General features: G+C 44.0%; 1 long non-coding RNA gene across 1 annotated transcript in view; it reads right to left on the bottom strand.

Annotated features, from left to right (window-relative positions):
- LOC123379865 overlaps window positions 1-14478 on the bottom strand; it is a 61164-nt gene extending 46686 nt beyond the window's left edge. Inside the window, exons 1-2 of the long non-coding RNA XR_006584811.1 lie at window positions 8378-14478; window positions 183-285 (exon numbers count right to left, since the gene is read on the bottom strand). This is a non-coding gene — a long non-coding RNA (uncharacterized LOC123379865). The remainder of the gene's footprint in view (window positions 1-182; window positions 286-8377) is intronic.
- Between the last annotated feature and the right edge of the window lie 9423 nt (window positions 14479-23901).

Genomic DNA, 23901 nt, shown 5'->3' with positions numbered 1-23901 from the left:
ATTCCACATGTAAAATGTCTCCATTTCCCAACTGAAACAAACAGCCAGGGAGTACCTCTCCTCCCCCTCTCTCTCTTCCCACTCTGCCAACCCTAAGACCAGGACCCAGCACAATAGCCAACCCCTTCAAACACCCAGCCCTCCAAGTCATTTTTCTGAGTGAAAGGATTTGACTTTCTTACCATGGAAGAGTTCTGACTCCATGTATATCAGCTAAGAAATAAAAATTCAGCTTTTCAGAAACAAAAGCTCATTCATCTCCATCCAGCAGCTTCTTTCATGGTTCTAGATGAAGAAGATAATACATAGCATTTACACGGCAACTTTCATCTTTAAGATACTTTATAGACATAGTTCAGGAAAGAGGAGGCGAGTAGTAGGCTGACAGATCACTTACAAAACCCTGTTTTTGGCTAGTCTACACTTTGTTTAAATAAAGCAGAAATGGAACAAAGGCCCATTCAAAGGGATTCTATCTATGAGGCAAAAGAAAACAAGTAATAAAATATGTGTCAAGTCCCCAAAAGTGAGGCCCACATCTGTTAAAGGTCACAGACTTTAGAATCAAGCACACCTCATTTCAAATCCTTATCCTGCCATTTACTACCTCTCTAACCTCTGAGAGCATCAATATTCTCACTGGAAAATGGGACATATAATACCACTTACCAAGTAGGTTTAAGTGAGTTAATGTCCAGCCTCATGATCAGTAATCGTGGTGGCCGTGGTGATAATATGCCCCATATCGATGACTTTTAGAATATAATTTGTTATGTTCTAGGACTGAATCTTTTGAAAATATTAAACAGCTTGGGAATCCTTGAAGATATTGAAAACATATTTTGCCTTTTTTAACAATTTAGAAATTGTTTTCGTAAAACTCTTGCAGTTAATAATTGAGCATTAATGATGTGACATGAGAGCATAGGCCAAGGCTCTTCCCAGATGCCTGTGTAAAGAGCCTTGGCCCATGCTCTCATGCTCGTGTCTTCCAAGATGTCTGGAAGCAGGAGGTGCTCCACATCAAATTCAACAATCCATCGCCATTTTGCCTCCCCTTATTTCCTTGTTGGGTATGGACTGAGATGAAGTGGTACCATTTGTGGAAGGAATTTCTCCAAGACAAAGAAAGGCCTAGAGAGAAATATTGATTTAAGACTAAAAATTGCATGTCTGTGACTTTTATGAGGGAAGATAGGAGGGGAGACCATTGAGGCTTACAACTGATCTCTCATCAACAGAGAATGTAGACATGCGAAGTCCTGTTTGAACCTTGTACATCTGTGACAATTTCCTTACTTAAATACAACCAGTCAAATGGGGCCTTCCTGGAGAATTGTGAATGTCCAACTACGTATTCACTAATGACCTTAAAATCTATTTAACCAGCTCAGCTGTCCCCTATGAATTCCAGAACCATAAATTTTACATGAGCATCTGAAATTCCACTTGTCCAAATCTGACCTTATGATCCTCTCCCAACATCTGCACCCTTCTAACCTCCTCCTGTGCTTCTTCCTTCTCTGAATGGTTCTCCCTGGTTCCAGTTTTGCCAGTTAGAAACAGAGGGTCTACTTTGGCACCATATTCGCCACCTCCCACTCACACATCATAGCCAACCCATCACCAACTTGTCCATTTTCCCTTATAATACTAATCAGATCTTCACTTTTCCCAAATTCCATGGCCAACAAGCTGAAAACCAAAGAGACTTATATTATATATATATATATATATATATATATATATATATATATATATATATATATAAAAATTCCATGAACTAGTCCCCCAGCATCCTGCCTGGACCTGGCCTAATCTCTTCCCCACAGTTTCCAGAATGATCTCAAACCTCAAGAGTTCCATCTTAAATTCTTCCTTGACTTCCCATTGTCCAGGTAAGGGAGAAAACATTGAGTATGGCCTAGATCTCCATGATCTGACCTCACAGATGTTTCCCTACTCTAAGCTCCAACCAAAGCCTTCCTTTAACTACATGCCCATGCCTGCCATGGGACCTTTGCATATGTTCTTCCCCCTCTCACGTGCTCTCTTTCCCCTAACTCTGCCTCTAATTAAATAATTTCTACTTGCCCTGTAGATATTCACTCAAAAATTGCTCCTTCAGAAACTTAGACCCATTAGTTCCATGTATCTCTACATGGCTCTGTATATATGTCCAAGGAATCATATCTCTTTCTCTCACTGCCTTCCTTTCAGTCTGCAGGTGTCCTTTCACTGCAAGGGTTCTTAGGACTGCCCCTCAACTAGCCTGTGAGTTCAATGAGAGTAGTGACTGTGTCTGGTCTGTGTGCCATTATATCCTGACCACCAAGCCCACTGCCTGGTGAAAAGAGGCACTTGGTAAATAGATGTTGAATGAATGAGTGAATAAGTGGATATGAAAAGGTGTATGGCACATTGAATAGGAGGATAGGGAGATTCATGTGTAACCTTAAAAATAGTTCTGTACCACAAACGCCCAGCGCATGGTGTGGGGAAGGCAGAGGACCTCTGTGTCCCAGGTCAGAGTCTCACAGCAATGCCACAAGATCCTGGCTTTGTTGCTACCAACAAACTCTGTAGGAAGAGACGCACAAACACTTAGGCATCTTCCTCCTGTTTCACTGCTCTGAGAATTGTGGGGTTTCAGATGGAGGGTCAATAGCAGGGCTGGAGATGAGTGACAGAAAGAAGGAAAATGTTACTGCAAAATGTTCTAGAACTTTCAAGACAAGATGTAAATGTGCCAAAGAATATCAGATAGAAATTGGACACATGGGGTGCCTGGGTGGCTCAGCTGGTTAAGTGTCTGACTGTTGGTTTCAGCTCCAGTCATGATCTCGAGGTTCATGGGATCAAGCCCTGCATCGGGCTCTGCACTGATAGCATGAAGCCTGTTTGGTATTCTCTCTCTCTCTCTCTCTCTCTCTCTCTCTCTCTCTTGCTCTCTGCCCCTCCCCCCCCACACACACACACACTCTCTCTCAAAAATAAACAAACATTTAAAACTTTAATTAATTAATTAATTAAAGTATCTTGAAGGTACTGAAGAACAAAGCAAGGACAAGACCATCCTGCAGAAAGCAGCCTCCCAGAGAGCCACTGTTCAGTTCTCTCCAGCACCAGACTTGAAAGTGTGTTTACTTTGAAAACTTCGACTTTAAAGCAATATATATGATGTTCGGACCTCACATTTCAAGCAGAACACCAGCATTCTAAACTCCAGCTTTATGTGAAAGTTAAACACCAATACTTGGCTGGTTTCTTCTGCCCCAGGTTATATGATTGAGAATGCTCAACAATCTTTGCTCAGGAAATATACGTGGTGTTCTCATGCATCCAACTTTTTCTTACCTCTTCTGAAGACCCCACCTGTAGTGCCCTGTCCCCTCTGCCTGAACCACCTCCAAGCCAACCCAGAGCCCTTTTCTCCTATTGGCTAAGCTTCAATCTTTACCCCCTGACTTCTTCTTGCCTTAGCAAAAACCCTAAAGCTGTCAGGGTGGTTAGCAAACAGTAGGTGTCAGCCTAAGGGTTAAGCATTCACGCTCCCAGATGATAATCATCAGTATATTGTTCTGGAAAATTAAATACACCTGGGCCAAGTTTCTTAAGGCTGTACTCTTTGGAAATGTTTCAATTTTTTAAAAAAAGAGGAAAAAGTTCAGGAATGTGAACTTCATTTCTCACATATATTTTCCTAGGATGGCAGGTCTTTCTTTCTTTCTTTCTTTCTTTCTTTCTTTCTTTCTTTCTTTCTTTCTTTCTTTCTCTCCCTTTTTCTTTCTTTGTTCCTTTTTCTCTTTCCTTCTTTCCCTCCTCTCTCTTTTTTCTTTTTCTTTTTTTATTTCATTGTGTGCTTCGGGTTTTCCACAGATTTTTTACCTACTCTTGTCCTTCTTGACATTCGAGAAATGTGCTTGCATTCTGCCATCTTGGTAGGGACATTAAACAATAAAAGAAGCTATTAGTTCAAAATGTCCTGGCTGTACTATGATTAAATTCAGGCATTCACTACCCTCACAATGTGCACAGCCCTCCAGTGGCAAGCATAAACAGCACCTTGCAAAGTCAATGGTGGGTACACTCACTCAAGAAAGGCTTATCTAATCTTTCTATGCACCAAATATGGTCCAATCAGGATATTCTGGTTCTCAAGGAAGTTCCATCTGTTGAGAATGATGGACTGGAATAGAGGTGAGGCTCTACCAGAGGAGTGGACACCTGTGATGGAAGGCTGAGGAATGAAGCATGTGACGGGGTCACTCATTCACCAGATGGTGGAGATGCCATGGCGGGCCTTCCAGGCAGGGAGCAACAGACGCAAAGCTACAGAAACATGAAAGGACACAGGGCAATAGAGACATAGGGCATTTTAAGGTGGTCATATCAGACAAAAATGAAGCCTAGAATTATCTGTTGAGATAGATTGTGAAAGCTTTGGTGTGTCATGCCAAGTGGGTTGGATTTATCCTGCATTAAGAGGAGGGGGAAACGAGGTAAGCTTTTAGTCTGGCTAGGGATTCAACAAGGAGCTATAATAGAAAGCGTAATCCCTTGTTTCTCCCGTGACTGTAGAAGAAGGGGACTCAGCGACAATAGAGGGGAGAAAGGGATCCTTTTCAGTTGAGGACAGCCTAAAGGGGACTTTAGGAGGAAGGTGGCCTCTAAGTGATGTCTGAAAGGATGAAGAGGGCCCAGACCATGAGAGATGAGGGAAGGCTACCTGTTCAGAGCAGACATGCATGGCTTTGTGCAGAAAGAACATGGGGTCTGCCAGGGCCAGCCCGAGGCTTTTGGAGGGTCAGAGTAGGAAATGAGCTGCCAAGTCAGCCTAGGCCACACCGTGGAGCCCTTGGAATGCCACATTACAGATAATGCTCTCAAGGCAACAGGAAGCCTGCAGGATTGGTGACTTCGAAGTTAACTCTGGCAACATTGTGGAGTGTGGATTGGATGATGAGAGAAACTAGGCAGAGAGACCAGTGTGAGGGCCACTGCAAAAACTAGGCAAGAAATGACCAGGGCCTTATGTCCGAGGCTGACACAGCTGGACCGCACCTCCCAACCTCCACTGCGAATGGGTGCAGCCATGTGGCTCAGCCGCAGAAGAGACGGGCTCAGCTGCCAAATCGGCTCATCAAATCCCCTAAGTACCTCTCATTGCCTCTTTCTTTCCAGCCGGTGGTGAAGAAGCTGACTTCAGGATATCCTTGGAGGCCCAAAAGAGCCTTCGTCAGCCTGAGTTCCTGCATGGCCACGTGGACTACGACAAGCCTAGTTGCCCAGTTCTCTTACACGAGCGAAAACTAACTTTCTTTTGGTTTTGTGTATGCTTTTGTAGTACCAATTATGCATTTCTTACCTAACGCTGGCCTCAACTATGATGGTGGCAGTGGGGCTAGAAAGAGACAGAGTCAAGAGATACTGTGGAGGTTAGTCTTCAGGAGCTGGCTACCAATTTTAAGGGCAGGTGAGGGTGAAGAGTCAAATATGGCACCAACATTTCCAGTCTGGATGAAGGGGAGGATGGTAAGGCCATTAATCTGAAGGTGTGAATATAGGAGGAGGAAGGGTTTTGAGAGGAAGGTAATGAGATCCATTTGGAACCTACAATTCCAACTTCTATAGAAACACAGGCAAGGAACTAGCCCATGGAAGAGCTGCACAGACACTTCCAGAACAGCCTGCGATGCCCAGGAAGCCTTGTGCACTTTCCTCACACCACAAGGAAATGCTGGAAATGTCAAAGACTACAGATTATAGTAATCAGTTATTATTGGTTAATAGTTATTGGTAACCATTTAAGGTGAACACTAAATAAATTATGGGGAATAAGTTGCTTTGAGTTAAAAAAAGAAATCCTAGTTCTGCTATTTATCAGCATAGCAAGAGACTTCATCCCTCAAGACCTCTGTTTTCCTCCTGTACAAAATGGGGATAATCCCTCGGTGTGGCTGTAAGGAATAAATGTAGTAATGTAGCCATCACCAGGGACTCCATGCCTTTATGCGCCATTACTATAAACCAATGTCACAAAGAGCTGGTACTTACTCAATTATTCTACACATGCCACTGGATCCACCCAATTAATCTTGACAACACCCCTCGGAGGTTCTATCACTTTCCCCCTTCTACACAACAGGAACCTGAGACCATAGAGATTAAGGAGCTTGCTCAAGGTCATACAGCTAATGGTGAAGCCGGGCTATGGCCCCAGCAGGCAGACTCTGGCACACGGACTCTTCCCTACCACAAGATACACCCACAGCAGGGTATTCCTCCTAGGAAGGCACAGTCCCCTTGGGGAGCACAACGTCTCTCTTCGTCCTTGGCCTTTCCTGAACCCAGGCCAAGGAAGCATTTCCAGCATCTGTAAGTGACTTGCTCACCATCTTTACCAAGCACTTCAGCAGGGCCACTGCCAGTTCTCCACAGATGGTAAGTGATTACAGCAACCTCTGACTTGTCCTTGAAGGGACACTTCACGATAATGGGGAAAAGTCAGGAATTCCCAAGAAACAAATGCCAATCAGGCAAGATAATGATCCTGAGGTGTTTATAACGCTTTCAATTTTTCAAAGCATGCCCATAAGCTACATCTCATTTGCACCAACGAAGATGGGGACTCAGGCCATTCAAAGGCTCATGGAGGGATATGGAGAAGACTGGCAGAGACGTGTAAACTCTCACTCTCGAAAGAGGCTAGTTCCTTCACCTATCCCTTCTCTTTCTCATTCTGGACTGTCACAAGGCCAAGAGAGAAGGGGAGACGGGTCACTCCGGCTGCTGGGTCCTCTTGCGGGCTGTGGGAACCTCCCCATTTGGAAATAGCCCAGCTGCAAAGGGAGCCTCCCCAGAGACCGTGCCTCTGCCGTGCCCATCGGTCCCTCTCTTCCAGGCTATTTACTGCCTAGTCCGGGGACAAGAGGAGACTGGAGCGCAGGCTATCCTATGAGTTACCGCCCTTAATCTAGAAGAGGTGAAAACTGCAGCAGTGGGATGATGCCAGGAAGGACTCCAGAACTGGGGCAGCTCAGACCACAGTGCTTGCCCGGGTCAAGTGTGACTTCCCAAATGGGGAAACTCAGGACTACGTGCTGCCTCCATGTTTTTAGTACAATACTGCAAGCAGTGCCAAAACTGAGAAGTCCCAAGCATTTCTGGATATCTGCTGAAGCACCACAGCACTCAGCTGCCGTGAGCCTCTCCCCTGATCTGTCCCCAGCTGCCTCCAGCTCTTCCTATTGGCCTCTGAGGGGAGCCATGTGCATTGCGGCCTTTTCTCTATGTTGCACAGACTGCCTCAGTCTCTTTTAGGGATTCCAGTGAGCTTACAGATGTTCTACTCCCAGCCATGACCCTTATTCCTAAGCCTTGGTGCCCATCATGCCCTAATCAAAAAAAACGGGGGGGGGGGGGGGGCGGGGGCACCTGGGTAGCTCAGTCAGTTAAGCATCTGGCTTCAGCTCAGGTCATGATCTCACGGTTCATGGTTCAAGCCCCACATTGTGCTGACAGCACAGAGCCTCCTTGGGCTTCTCTCTCTGCCCCTCCCTTGCATCCTCACTCACTCTCTCAAAATAAATAAATAAACTTAAAAAAAACTGTTTTAAAAAGGGGTATTTTTAATTTAAAAAATAAAGGGTTTTTACTATATTTTTAAAACAGCAAAATAAAAAAAAATCAATCAACATACATCTTAGAATTCCTCCCAATAGTCTCTGTCGCCAACAGCCCTGCTGGCTGCCGCCTTTTTCTTCACTGCTCAGCCTGCAGCTCATTTAAGCATCAGTGCAGATGACTCATGCTCTAGTTCTTAAAATCAAACTTGTTCCACCGAACCCAAAACCCTGTATTTATCCAAATTACAGAAACATGCTCTTACCACCCATCCACCAAAATACCTCCCATCCAGATCAACAGAGCATTAATGGCTGATTCAACCCTCCCGATTTCTAAAAATATTCATACTGCTTCCTCGTCAGGACAGTGGCCCTCAATTTTCCTCACACAGACTCAAAGAATTCCATTCAGTGGGCTTACCGATTCACAGGTCTGACAGAGCACTCCTATTACAGGCATTTTTTAAAAGGCGATTAGGGGGTCCAGCTACGTACCCCTTGATTGGTGGGATCCCCAATTCAAGCTCTTCATTTTGCTGATGGGGGAGCCAGGCCCGCAATATTAAAAGGTTTGTCCAAAGTCCCAGGGCTACAAAGGAAGCCTCACGACCCTCCAACACAACACCAATGCTCAAACAGATTTCATATTTTCTCTATGTCTAGAGAAGGGAAATCACTTCCAATTTTTTAATTCTTCTTAGGTAAACAGTCACTTTGCCCTCATCAGTAACAACAACTTCTTCCCTTACCAAAGAAGACTTCATGGCAGAGAGAGCTCAGGCTCAGAGAGCTTGGCTGTGAACAGGTGGAAGGGAGGCTCTCCCAGGCAGCATGAGCAAAGGTATGAAGGCAGGATCTCCTGAGATCTGTAACAGGTCATGGAATAAGTCATTCCATGGGCTGAGGCAGAAGGCAGATGAAAAAGAACAGTTAAATGTAGATTTAAACAATTGGTATCCTTACAACTACTCTTCCAAAGTAATTAATCTCCAATTATATTAATAGACATAGAGATATAAGTCCCGTCATGTGTAATTCTGTATTATTGCAGCTTCAGGAAGTCTGCAAGAACACTGGGGGAAGACAAATTTTGCTAATCATAGGAGGGAGATTTCATATAAAGAAGAATTTCCCAATCCATTGGGGCTTTTCATAAAAGGCATGAGCTTCCACCAAAACAATGAACTCCCACTTCTCAATGCATTCAAGTGGGGGCCAGACAGCTGCCTGCTTGGAAGGTCAAAGAGATTGTTGCTTTGATGGGAAGGTGGTGGAAGGACATTTAAGGAGTATCTCAAGCATAACAGGTTGTGGTCTTTTGGGTGAGAACTAACGATCCACCTGGGTTTAACCCCAGTTCTGTTCCTTACCAGCTAGATGACCTGGGCAAAGTAGCTAACCTCTCTGTGCCCCCATTTCCCCAATGGAAAATGAAGACAAATACCAGTGCCTACTTCTAGAGTTATTGCAAGGATTGAATGAGCACATCCATATCAAGGGTCTGAGACATAATCAATGCTTGGTAAATGTTGGTGGTTGTTCTTGTTATGACATTGCTATTACTATTTTGTACTCTGGGTTCTCATCCTCTTTCACTCTCCAGCATCACACGATGCTTCATAAGTCAATGCCACCAAAGTGGCTACACAACACAACATAACAGCCTTTGAAGTATAGACCATGAACAAAATACCCCGTTTCCTTCTCATGACTCACTTTTTCTTTTATCAAAATGAAGCATAAGGCAGATGAAACAGAATGACCAGACCCAGGTTTACCACTGGCATCTTCATAACCACTCCTCAGAAATAATTAACCAATAATTACATCAACACATGTACAGAAATGTGTGCTTCTGTCTTATTAGCTGGATTTCAAATGCTTTTCCACCCTCAACCCTTGAAAAGCACCTCTGGTGGGGAGAGCGGAAAGTCAGATTGGGGACCCCTCCTGCGTTTCCACCCTGGCTCTCCAGTGTTGCATTTTTCAGAAAAGCTTCCCTTGAACTTCCATGCACCTCCTTCCACCACCACCCCTGCAAATTTACACACAGAGTACCTTTTGTGAGGCTGAGACAGGGACAGAGTACAGAGAAGCTCTGTCAAGCCAAACAAGTTGATTCATGTGCAGAAATCCCCCAGCTGCGTTCACAGATTAAATTGGAAAATGATCAGCTGCTTCCGGTTGAAAATTCCACTGAAACTTCACAGGGTGCCTGTGCCTTCAGCACATACAGTTCCCAGGGCTTGCACAATAGTCTACATGTGCAAACTCACATGCTCAGTGGTACATGAGAGGCGTGTGGCCTCAAGATGTCTGTGTCATCTGACAGCCAGCGGGTTCCTGCATATTTTCTGTGTAAACATATCCCGTCTACTAAAGTGCCGCAGCCCACAAAGTTTAACAAGGCTTGGGGCGGGGTGGGGGGTACTTGGATTTTGAATGCTAGACACTTGAGTCTAGCACCTGGGGAGTTCTTTATTTTGTTGGTATGCCTTTTATGAAGAGCTCCAATGACTGGCAAGGAACAATTCTAGATCTGCACTATGCTACATCCTATACCCTATATATCTCATATCCTATATGAGAGCCACTAGCTACTTGCTTTTCGCACTTGAAATGTGACATCCAAATTAAGGTATGCTATAGGTATAAAATACACACCAAATTTCTAAGAGTTAGTAGCAACAAAGTCAGATAACTCATTAATAACTTTATAGATACATGTGTTACAGCAGTAAATTGGCTATATTAGATTAAATGAAATATATTGTTAAAATTCCCCTTGTTTCTTTTTATTTTTATAGTGTGACCACCAGAAAAATTTAAATTACATATATGGCTCACATTATATCTTGAGTGTACAGTGTTGACCACAAGTATTTATTAAAATCAGAATCTCAGAGAAGTGCCCCAGGAATCTGCATGGTTAATAAGCACCCGGCAATTAAGATCATTGCCATCTGAGGACCCCCAAAGTAGCAGACAATGACTTGAACCATGAGTCAGAACATCTGGATTCCAAATTTCACTCAAGTTCCTCCTACTTACTGGGCCTTGGTCTCCTCGTCAACAAAATGAAAGTCTTGGATTAGACCTACAAGGGTATATGGTTTAAGGCTTCCATTCCCATTACCCACTGACTGTATGTCCGTTAACCCATGAACCAAGGCCAACAGAGATACCTAGAGACTGATTGGACCCAAATGGATAATAAACTCAGGCCATTGTGACCCTAGAGAGGAATTCATGGTCTCCAACAGGTATTCCTGGGAAGTCAGGGAGAAAGGGTTACCTGGGGCCTTCCCAGAGAAGTGCAGCCAACTTCAGCTGAACCAAATAGAACTTCATTTATATCAACATCATTCATCATCACCACCAACTGGCCAAGGACCCACTGCATGTAAAGCGCGCGCACACACACACACACACACACACACACACACACACAAATCCTAGAGCAATTTCATATCCTTAGGCTGCCCTAAAAGTGGCCAAGATTCCAGGACCAACCGGGGGCAGATTCCAGCCCACCCTCAGTGAAGGCCACTTGACCCAACCTACCACCGTATTCAACCAGAAGAATCCCTTTTCAGACAGGAAGTGGGGAAACAACTTTTTTTTAACCTTATGTAACTATCAATTTCACCTTTCCAAGAGGGCTCGGACAAAAGTGGTTAAACCACTCTTCAGAAGCTTTGAAATGCATCTTCCTGATGGAAAAGGGTTTTCCATTGGGGAAAAAATGGCTTGTGCAAAACATTTCTAAAAGTAACCCATCAAATAAGTAAAAAAAAAAAAAATGCCTGTGGCTTTTGGAGGAGGAAAGATAGGAAGCAGAGAAGGAAGTGAGTAAGATCTACCCCAGTCTAAACCCAGAGCACACTTTAGGGAAAGGATGTGGGAGAGTCTCCGATTCCTGGCTACCAGAGGGCACCAACAGATGGATGTTAGATTTCAGATGGTAGTATTTCAAATAAATGTTTGATGACTAGTGTATGAAGACAAAATTTACAAGACTGCCTAAAAGGAAAAGATCTTGGCCCAAGCCTTTTCCTTAATCAATGTAAAAATTCCCACATTCCCCATCACTTTATTGACAGAACAAAGGCAGTAATAAAGAGCCAGCCACAAGCTGGGCACTCTGCAGTCCCTCGGACATCAGTGCAAGGGTCTTCTATGGCCCAGAATATGCAGTGCCCATAGAAAAGCCTTTTTCTCCACTGAATAATAATCATCCATGATATAGGGCTGAGACACGAGACACCAGCTGAATATAGAATCCTTGTGGGAGAGACTAATCCTTACCTCTTGCTTTACTAAAGACTCTCACATTTTTAGCCTCAGACCTTCCTAGGTTACGTTCTCACATTAGTTAGATTCTCATACTTGACCAAAATGTCGACTTCTGACCAAGCTCATTAAACTTTACAATCCCAGCTGGACAATTCTTGCCAGCAGGTAAGAGGAGGAAGACAAACAAACATATAAGAAGTGTAATAAACAGAACTTGGACCCAAATTGTGAGCCAATGCCACGAATAAACACACACACAGATTCCAGGTAAACTGTAATTCTGTTTACAATGGAACAGCGCCTTCTTTCCTGGGACTTCTCCTCCTTGCTTATCTGATTAGTAGCTCTATATTCATGGGATCTCCTTCTCAAAAGTTTTCCACTACCACATGTGTAGGTAATCGTACTTTGCACAGGAAGATGAGCTTAGTTGAGCAGAAGCGGGTTGGTCCAGATCATCAGCTACATGTATTACCAAATAAAACCTCTAGTACCATTACCAACTGCTACAGCCATCTCACAGTACGGCCCCACCTCTTCCTCCAAACAATCAATAGTATCCTTTGTAATATCCTTGGATGCCAGCACCGAGAGGGACATCTGAGTATGAGTAAAATATTGAGGGTTAGAGACGCTGGGTCACCAGGAACCCATGTTAATGAGCAACCAAAGAGCTTCCCGGCAAGAAGACAGCCCAATAGGCAACTCTCAGTCATCTGTGAGAAATGACTCTTGAGTAGACCTTGGTACCTGGTTTTAGCCCAGCCCAGCCCAGCCTGGTATAGAGACCATATGGTACAGAGACCATAACCAGAAATGGGGGCTGTCTGTCACTAAAGATATCTAAGGCATTAAGGCAAGGGCACCACTGCTTCAGCTACCTTCCACGAATTACAAGTCTAGCTGAAAAGAGGAATTCTTGCCACAGAAAACTACACAGCTGTGGCCCCTAAGGGTTCCACTGTGTCATCAGCTCAAGCAGAGAAGATGGCACCCAAGGGAGTGGACTTGGGAATGAAGAGAGCCCTCACTCCTGGGGTACAGAGGCCCTCCAGGGTTCTTGCATGGCAATGGAAGCAGCTTCACAGCATTAAAAAAATAAAATGGCACTGGCTACATGGTAACAAAGTTCATGAGTAATTAGGAGAAAGGTTTCTGAGTTCCCATAAAAGCAAGAAAACACGGGTCATCTATACTAACATGAGCCTCTTTTAAACTTCATGAGTTCCATGATCTTAACCACAGTTCACAAATCCAAATGTTTTCTGGGTCACAAAAATTATAGACACACTGAAGGGCCATGGATTCCTCCAAAGGGTGTCCCAGAGATCTCTTGTGGTTGGATCTCCTTTGAGAATAAGGCAACTTAACTGGCTTCATCTGATGCTTAGAGGAGCAGAAAGATAAGCCTCTCGGTGAGTGAATGGGATACGGAACAAAGGTTGTATGGGGGTTCAGGGTCATAAGAACTCAGTGCCAAAAGGTCAGACCTGAGGGTTCCGCCTGTCTAAGGGGCGATCATCTTCACAAAGGAGTGGAGAAGCATAAAGAACACCAGCTCTAGGTTCATAAAGATGTGGACTCATAGCCCATTCCGCCACTTGCCAATACCATGAATTTTAACCAGTGAGGGAAGCTCTTTGTACCTTGGACACCTCAACTATCAAATGAAGATTCGAATAAATATCTTGCGGGACTTTTTTGAGAGTTAAGTAACATACGTAAAGCTCCTATTGGAATTCCTGGCATACTGTAATTTCTTTTTTAAAAAAGTAGCTACTGCTATTAACAAGCCAATTCTAACCAGCTTCCCTTATACGTAAAGAAACCATTAAAAAAAATTAGAGATTGACCCCACTAGTGGAAAGGTCAGAAACAGTATTTGTGAAGTTCTAGAATTTGAGAGAGAAAATCTCAGATTGCATGGTTCAACCCCCTTATTTTTTTGGACTTAGAACAGAGGCTGTTAAGTGTCAACTTAAGGCCACACAGTTAAGGAGGAACAGAATAGAATGAAAATCCGTTCTTGACTACTATCGTGGGTTGAATGGTGCCCCCACCCAAAATATGCTTGGAGTCCTAACTCCCAGTACCTGTCGATGTAGCCTTATTTACAGAAGGATCCTTGACAGAGGTGATCAAGTTAAAATGAGGTCATTAGAGTGGATTTTAATCCCGTAGGACTGGTGTCCTAAAAAGGAAATGTGGACACACACACAAACACCGGGAAAGCAGCACGTAAAGATAGGAGTTATGCCAACACAAGCCTACATAACTACCAGAGGCTGGGAGAGAGACTGGGAATGGGTTTTCCCTAGACCCTTCAGAGGGACATTGCCCTATCGGCACCTTGATCTTGTACTTCTGGCCTCCAGAACAAGAGACAATAAATGTCTATTGTTTAAGCCACTCAGTGTTTGGCATTTTCCTTAGGCAGCCTTAGTAAACTAGCACAAGTACTTTCCAGCATACCATGTATATATCATGTTTACTATACCAGTAGTTTTTAAAATTTTTTTAAGTTTATTTATTCTTCAGAGAGAGAGAGAGAGAGACAGAGCATGAGCAGGGGAGGGGCAGAGAGAGAAGAGGAGACACCGAATCCGAAGCAGGCTCCAGGCTCCGAGCTGTCGGCACAGAGCCCGACGCGGGGCTCGAGCTCAAGAACCGCGAGATCGTGACGTGAGCCAAAGCCGGACGCTCAACTGACCGAGCCACCCAGGCGCCCCTGTCCCAGTAGTTCTTAAATTCCGTTCCAAGGACCCTAGGGTTCCTGGCAAATAGTGACATGCTGACAAATGTTTGATAAGTGGGCCTTGGGAGGAGGTGAGGGACACCTGATATGTACTGCTTACCAATTTCCATGGTGTAAATATTCCCACCATAGCCAATCTCAAACTACCAGTGTGCAGTCAGCGAGTGCAAAGTAGGAAAGAGCTGCACACCATCAGCTCTCCTGAGCCAGTGTGAGTCCCTGGGAGGCACCTCAGGGGCTGCCATAGACACGGGGAAGACCAAAGAAGCAGGATTCTAGTATCACCACTAGTCCAAAATAAGCACTGTATATTTGGAAGTAACGCTACTCAAAATAAAACATGACCCTCAGGGAAATATTGCCACCTCTTTTTTCAACCTGTAGCTCTAGTCAAGTGTCTATAACCTACATTGACCTCTGGAGCCCTAGATAAGTATCTGTGAAGGTCTGACGGCTTTAGAGGTCACCCCAAGGGGCTCTTTGCCATAGGTCACTCTCTTCATTCCTGGTCTCTACTTCCTGTCCGTTAGAGATCACACAGCTTTTCACTGACCTAGAGATGAATTTCAAAAAGAATATCTTTCTTTCACATTCAACAATGAGCCAAATTCTTTACCCTCACCCCCCACAAAAAAAAATCTCTTTGGGGAAAAAATTCCAGAAGAATCTACTCACAGATTCTGAGTCCTTAATCTAGCTATCCAATGTGAGACAGAGCTGAGACACTGTGAGGTGTCCTTTTACTGGGCCCACTCTCCAAGTTGATGCTTTTTAATTACAACGTTGATGTCTCCAGACTTCACAGACCAGTTCAACCCACAGGACTCAGTGTTTAGGATAATTTCATTTAAGTTTCTTTGCCAAGATGACACATTCATGCCACAGTTCAACTATTTCTAAGAGAGAAAATGTAGAGACTAAACACAGCAATAATAATGGTGAAAAAGAGGGGTGTAGTATAGTAGTTCTCAACTGGAAACGATTTTGCTGCCCAGGAGATATCTGGCAATGTTTAGAGACATTTTTGATTGCCACAACTGGGAAGGGGGACGCTATTGGCACATAGTGGGTATAGGCTGGGGTGCCGTTAAACATCTCACAAGGCACAGGACAGCTTCCCAGGATAAAGAATTATCCAGTCTAAATGTCAACAGTGGGAATTAAGCACCCCTGGATTGGGGGAAATGGGGGGGCCAGAACACAATGGGATGAATTTGGTCATTGTCTCATCATGGGTCTAAAGCGCTGGCCAACAGAATGGCCTCAGGACAGTGGCCTATCTTGTGTACTGACACTCAGGTAACAGCCTCTGAGCAACAAAATCATTTTCAATAATAATATGAAATAGTGAATTAATAAATAACGGTCACTATTACTGTTCCCTTGACTCAGTCTTTTAAGTTTAAAACAAACAATTAAACATGTTTAAAAAAAAAAAGAGGAAGAAATTTTCACTGTAAAGATTTTATCCAAATTCAGGAAAATATTTTATGCACGAACGAAAATTCGCACTTACCAATCAAAAACACTTTCACCTTGCAACTCTCACTGTTTCACTGCTTTCAATCTTTTTTTTTTTTTAATTTTTTTTTCAACGTTTATTTATTTTTGGGACAGAGAGAGACAGAGCATGAACGGGGGAGGGGCAGAGAGAGAGGGAGACACAGAATCGGAAACAGGCTCCAGGCTCTGGGCTGATGGCCCAGAGCCTGACGCGGGGCTCGAACTCACGGACCGCGAGATCGTGACCTGGCTGAAGTCAGACGCTTAACCGACTGCGCCACCCAGGCGCCCCTCACTGCTTTCAATCTTAAACACAAAAATTCCAAGCAGTCACACAGAATAAGAGAATTAGAAGAACTCAGATTTCATTTCTTCATCTTTGTGGTCAGCGTGCCAGCAGTGTTTCCAACCCACTGTTTACGAGGCAAGAATACACAGGGCCATAGCATTGGAGGCGCAAACTGTAAAAAAAAGAAAAAGTGAGCTCAAGTGGTTCTGAATCTTTTCAAATTTAATCTTAAAACTAGTGCACATAGGGGCTCCGGGCTGGCTCTGTCAGTTGAGCGTTGGGCTCTTGATTTCGGCTCAGGTCATGATCCCAGGGTCATGGGATCAAGCCCTAAGGTGAGCTCGTCGCTGAGCATGTAGTCTGCTCGGGATTCCGTCTGTCTGCCTGTCTGTCTGTCTCTCTCTCTCTCCCTCTGCCCTTCTCCCCCCACTCGTATGCTCTCTCTCTCAAAAAAAAAAAAATTAGTGCATATGGCTGAGTCTACATGTCGAGGGGGACGCTGACTCTATAACTGGAGTTCCTCAATTCATTTCCACAGAGAATAAAGTTTACCTATGAGCCGGGCTTGAAGTCAAATACCATCACTTCTGCTATATGCTATCGGTCACGCAGGCCAGGCCCTTCAGTGTGGGAAGGGCCTGCCTACAGCAGGATGTGAATTAACGAGAAAGGGTCTGGGGCGGGGAGGGCAGGTTGGAGTCTGGCTACCACTGTTGGCAGTTTATTGTTCGGTGCAGGTTTTGTGTGGCGGGGACCTCAGAACACCACAGCGAGCGAGGTTTTTCTTTTTCTGCCTCAGTGCAGGGCATCAAACTGCATTAAGAAGACTTTCTTACCATGGCAGCAAATGCTTTCAGTGTCCTGTTCACACGTCTATTGTTGCACGGGGATGGCCACCCCTCCCCTCACAAGGCGGCAAGCTGACTTAGCTGGCAGATGGAACAAGGTAATTAGGAACAAGACGTTATGGCCATCATGGGCAGCTCCAGTAAGCAAGAAATAGGAGCTATGACCAGGCTGAATTGGAGCAGACACTGAGAAGGAAGTGTGATTTTGTGAAATGGCCAAGGCTTCTCAAACCTCAAACTCACTGCCGGACATTGTGCCACATCTCCTGTGCCTCAGTCACTCAGTGAATTCTCCCTCTGCACCTGCACTTAGGAAGTTTTCAAACACTTGTTGAATAAGTAACACCATCAACAGACTTGAAATCGTTTGACATTTTCATACTAAATTTTGCCCCAAAATGTACCGAAGCATTCACTCAAATACTACACAATCTCAAAAGCTATATTGATGAGATCAAATAACATGAGGAAATCACTGTAACCGAGCAGAAAATCAAAAACTGTTTGTTACTATTATTCTTTTTTAAAAATTTTTTAAATGTTTATTTATTTGAGAAAGAGAGAGCAGGGGAGGGGCAGAGAGAGAGGGGGACACAGAATCTGAAGCAGGCTCCAGGCCCTGAGCTGTCAGCACAGAGCCCATCGTGGGGCCTGAACTCATGAACCACGAGATCAAGACCTGAGCCAAAGTTGCATGCTCAACCGACTGAGTCACCCGGGCATCCCAGCATTTTTCAAACCTTGAAAAAAGAACACCTACTAAGAAAACGTTTTTTGGATGAATATATAGCAAGTATATATAATGGCTGTGTTTTAGTATTAGCACAAAATTGATATATATTCCTTTTTTTACTTTTTTATATTTCTATTTTTTTCATAAGGTTTCCAACAGTATTATTTGATAGGGAGAGACCTTTATTAATGCTGAGTGGTTAAGTAACACAAGATGTAAAACAGCATGGCAGAAGGGCGCTGGCCTGGGAAAGAGAAGTCCTGTGTTCAGGGGCAGCTGTGATATGAAGTCTAGTGCTAATTTGCGACATGAAATGTTTCCATTTCTCAACCTCTTTATCTGCAGAAGGTGAGACTAGAGGATACTAATCGCTTCACAGGTGTGTTGTGTAGAGATCAAATGAGATGCCAGACACATTACACATATTATCATCCTTAGTTTCCACTTCTCTGCTTTGTTCTAGCAATTCAGGTAAAAGAGTGCATGTGACTGATGAAAAAGAGACCACATTTCAGAGTTGCTTTCATTGTAAGTAGCAAACGAACCAATAAAAAAAAATAATTCCCAAAGTACTACGTTTTGTTATTGTTTAGTTTGAGAGATCACAGCTACAACATCTCTTTGTGAAGTTGAATATATTCTTTAAGAGTGTGTTCCAACCATCACGCCTTCCAGCCAACACCCGCACTGGCTCTGGCACGTCTGGGTGTGTTGGACACCTTAGGTGAGAGCCCCCCATGGTAAACTACAGCTTGAGAAGCGGCGATATGCACCAAAATGGACAATGGAATGGATAGAGAAAACTCTAAAGAAACCAGGAACCTATCTCTCTCCTCATTTGATCTACTCATGTGTGTGTGGGGCGGGGGGGGGCACCGGTTCCCCAGTTTGTTTCATGAGAACAGCTCAGAGCCAGTGGGCTGAACTTCCTGCTGCAGAGAAACAACTCTGATGTGCAGGTTTTCTGTTTTCCTACAAGGAAAGAATGAAGATGGCAGGACTCAGGGATGTATCAATAGGATGCTGTTGTTTAAAGGAGCGAAAGGAATCCAGTGAAAGGAAGTCTGGGTTTTCCTGTCTGGGGGAGGGGGAATAACACAAGGAATGTAAGAGAAAGAACCACAGGCCCCAGGAACCACTCAAATGCCCTCCGCCCCAGTTCTAATATAATACAAAATCAAGTGCCCTCCCCCACCAGGCAGGGATGTAGAACTGTATGTGATTTCACCGAAGGAGTAAAGGCTCATCCAAGAGGGTACAGTGACCCCCAGGATGGGAGGAAGAGAAGGAATGCTCAGGAAAAATCAGCAAAGACAGTTGGTCATGGGTGCCAAGGGGAGGATAAGGAAGACAAATCCCCAACAAAGGTGAGGCAGTGGGGTGATGTAGGAAAGAATGGGTGCTAAACTTGTCCAAGTTGGCAGAAGATTAAATAAGAAAGAAGGGGGACTGAGATGCAGCCAATGGTTTGTCAACAGGGATCTTGGGGAGCCTGTTTGTAACAGAGTGGTGGGGACAGGAGCAATGGCCAGATGGGGACAATCTCTGATAATGACGCTTCATGATGCCCCTCAGCTATATGCCAGTAAAGAGAGACCACACTCAAGGAGGCAGATTAGCAAAACTGGGAAGGAGAAATTATACGGAAGGAAAATTTGAATACAAATAAGGTTGACATTGGGAGATAGGAAACATATGGGTGATGGCTGGCTTACCACAGCTGGGTAGAAGAGATGGAAAGGGGCCCAACCTGGAGCTTGAAGGACCCACTGGGGTGAGGTAGGATAGATGAGAGCTGGGTGTAGACCCAGCTCGGAATCCAGTTCAGAAAGCAGGACCCAACATCCAAAGGGGCTGGCAACAACCAACCAAGTGTCATCCAGAGAGGCAGACAGCCTGGGATGGGATGAGCCAAAGGAGTACATTTGTCAACATGGTGAGCCATGAGGTATCCAAGTAAACTGAGCCAGGGGCAGGAAGGAAGCAGGAGTAGGAACTTTTCTAGGAAAGTGGCAGAAAGACGACCAAAAAGCATGAAAGAAAAAGGGCAGATAACTGGGCTCCCACTAATGGACCACAGTTCAAAGGTAAGACTCCAGCCCCTGGGGAGGACTGACAAGAACAAACAGAAGGGAGAGGTCAATCCAAACACAATACAGAGACAGTAGGAGACTGAGCATTGGGCAGGCTCCCAAAAGAGGGACCAGAGTCCAGAGAGGGCATGGCAGCCGGTGGCAATCCTCAGTACAAAGCAGACTTAAGAGCACCCAGAGTGACTGGTTATACCTGGAACCTCAGCTCCCTCGCCTAGGGGCACAGAAAGACCTGGAAGCTTTGCTGAGCATCCCTCTTTGGTTCAAAGAACCCCAGAAGAAGAGGACCATTGAGGCAAAGAATCAGCAGAGGCCAGAGAAGGGATGTGTTAGCATAAAGTGTGTCTCATCTTAGAAACAGAAGCAGAAAAGGAAGCAGGCAAATTTGCAATGATGAAGTCAAGCTTTCACTTTTTGCAGATGACATGATATTATACATGGAAAACCCGATAGACTCCACAAAAGTCTGCTAGAACTGATACATGAATTCAGCAAAGTTGCAGGATTCAAAATCAATGTACAGAAATGAATTGTATTCTTACACACTAATAATGAAGCAACAGAAAGACAAATAAATAAACTGATCTCATTCACAATTGCACCAAGAAGCATAAAATACCTAGGAATAAACCTAACCAAAGATGTAAAAGATCTGTATGCTGAAAACTATAGAAAGCTTATGAAGGAAACTGAAGAAGATATAAAGAAATGGAAAAACATTCCGTGCTCATGGATTGGAAGAATAAATATTGTTAAAATGTCAATACAACCCAAAGCTATCTACACATTCAATGCAATCCCAATCAAAATTGCACCAGCATTCTCGAAGCTAGAACAAGCAATCCTAAAATTTGTATGGAACCACAAAAGGTCCCGAATAGCCAAAGTAATTTTGAGGAAGACCAAAGCAGGAGGCATCACAATACAGACTTTAGCCTCTACTACAAAGCTGTAATCATCAAGACAGCATGGTATTGGCACAAAAACAGACACATAGACCAATGGAATAGAAGAGAAACCCCAGAATTAGACCCACAAAAGTATGGCCAACTAATCTTTGACAAAGCAGGAAAGAATATCCAGTGGAAAAAAGACAGTCTCTTTAACAAATGGTGCTGGGAGAACTGGATAGCAACATGCAGAAGGATGAAACTAGACCACTTTCTTACAACTTTCACAAAAATAAACTCAAAATGGATAAAGGCCCTGAATGTGAGACAGGAAACCATCAAAACCCTAGAGGAGAAAGCAGGAAAAGACCTCTCTGACCTCAGCCGCAGCAATTTCTTACTTGACACATCCCCAAAGGCAAGGGAACTAAAAGAAAAAATGAACTATTGGGACCTCATGAAGATAAAAAGCTTCTGCACTGCAAAGGAAATAATCAACAAAACTAAAAGGCAACCGACAGAATGGGAAAAGATATTTGCAAATGACATAGCAGACAAAGGGCTAGTATCCAAAATCTATAAAGAACTCACCAAACTCCACACCCGAAAAACAAATAATCCAGTGAAGAAATGGGCAGAAAACATGAATAGACACTTCTCTAAAGAAGACATCCAGATGGCCAACAGGCACATGAAAAGATGCTCAAAATCGCTCCTCATCAGGGAAATTCAAATCAAAACCACACTCAGATATCACCTCACACCAGTCAGAGTGGCTCAAATGAACAAATCAGGAGACTATAGATGCTGGCGAGGATGTGGAGAAACGGGAACCCTCTTGCACTGTTGGTGAGAATGAAAACTGGTGCAGCCACTCTGGAAAACAGTGTGGAGGTTCCTCAAAAAATTAAAAATAGATCTACCCTAAGACCCAGCAATAGCACTACTAGGAATTTACCCAAGGGATACAGGAGTACTGATGCATAGGGCCACTTGTACCCCAATGTTCATAGCAGCACTCTCAACAATAGCCAAATGATGGAAAGAGCCTAAATGTCCATCAACTGATGAATGGATAAAGAAATTGTGGTTTATATACACAATGGAATACTACGTGGCAATGAGAAAGAATGAAACATGGCCTTTTGTAGCAACGTGGATGGAACTGGAGAGTGTTATGCTAAGTGAAATAAGTCATACAGAGAAAGACAGATACCACATGTTTTCACTCTTATGTGGGTCCTGAGAAACTTACCAGAAGACCATGGGGGAGGGGAAGGAAAAAACAAAGTTAGAGAGAGGGAGCCAAAGCATAAGAGACTCTTAAAAACTGAGAATAAACTGAGGGTTGATGGGGGGTGGGAGGGAGGGGGGGTAGGTGAGGGGCATTGAGGAGGGCACCTGTTGGGATGGGCACTGGGTGTTGTATGGAAACCAATTTGACAATACATTTCATATTAAAGAAAGAAAGAAAGAAAGAAAGAAAGAAAGAAAGAAAGAAAGAAAGAAAGAAAGAAAGAAAGAAAGAAAGAAAGAAAGAAAAGGAAGCAGGCAGGGTAGGGCAGAGCTCAGGGACAGTCTTGAAGAGTATTTCATGGAGAGGACACCCAGGAAGAGGTGGGAAGGGAGAAAATTCCCAAAGAAAGACTGGACTTGCTCCCCCCAGGCCTAAACAATCACAGACCCAGAGCTATGGCAGAACAATTATTCATCAAATCTGATGCATCCCCAAAAGGCACCAAGTCAGAGGATTCGAGACTGATCTGCTGTGAGGTCCAAGGAAGAATCCGACTTCGAGGACTGGAAGATGCCCATGAGAATCCCCACAAGACGTTATGAACATTTCTTCTTTAGAAGTTGTCTTTCATAGTGCTGATTCACCTATTCTTTTTTTAATTCAATTTTTATTTAAATTCTAGTTAGTTAACATATATGGTAAAATTGGTTTTAGGTGTAGAATTTAGTGACTCATCACTTACATATAACATCCAGTGCTCATCCTGACAAGTGCCCTCCTTTTTTTATATTTGTATTTAAAAAAATTTTTTTAATGTTTATTTATTTTTGAGAGAGAGAGAGAGAGAGCATGCAAGCAGGAAAAGGACAGAGAGAGTGAGACACAGAATCAGAAGCAGGCTCCAGACTCTGAGCTGTCAGCACAGAGCCCAACATGGAGCTTGAACCCATGAATCATGAGATCATGACCTGAGCCAAAGTCAGACGCTTAACCAACTGAGCCACCCAGGCACCACCTGGCCAAGTGCCCTCCTTAATGCCCATTATCCGTTTAGCCCACCCCCACCAAGCTGCCCTCCAGCAAGCCTCAGTTTGTTCTCTGTATATAAGAGTCCCTTATGGGGGCGCCTGGGTGGCGCAGTCGGTTAAGCGTCCGACTTCAGCCAGGTCACGATCTCGCAGTCCGTGAGTTCGAGCCCCGCATCAGGCTCTGAGCTGAGGGCTCAGAGCCTGGAGCCTGTTTCCGATTCTGTGTCTCCCTCTCTCTCTGCCCCTCCCCCGTTCATGCTCTGTCTCTCTCTGTCCCAAAAATAAATAAACGTTGAAAAAAAATTTAAAAAAAAAAAAAGAGTCCCTTATGGTTTGCTTCCCTTTCTCTTTTTTTCTCTTTCCCTATGATCATTTGTTTTTTTTCTTAAGTCCCACATATGAGTGAAAGCATACAGTATTTGTCTTTCTCTGACTGCTTTATTTCACTTAGCATTATACACTCTAGCTCCATCCACCCATCCATCGTGCAAATGGCAAGATTTCATTATTTTTGATGCCTGAATAATATTCCAGTGTGTGTGTGTGTGTGTGTGTGTGTGTGTGTGTGTGTGTGTGACATCTTCTTTATTTGGTCTCTTCC

Source organism: Felis catus, chromosome C2, assembly GCF_018350175.1.
Source record: "Felis catus isolate Fca126 chromosome C2, F.catus_Fca126_mat1.0, whole genome shotgun sequence".
Lineage (NCBI taxonomy): Eukaryota > Metazoa > Chordata > Mammalia > Carnivora > Felidae > Felis > Felis catus.
This window is presented reverse-complemented; position numbering and strand designations above follow the sequence as displayed.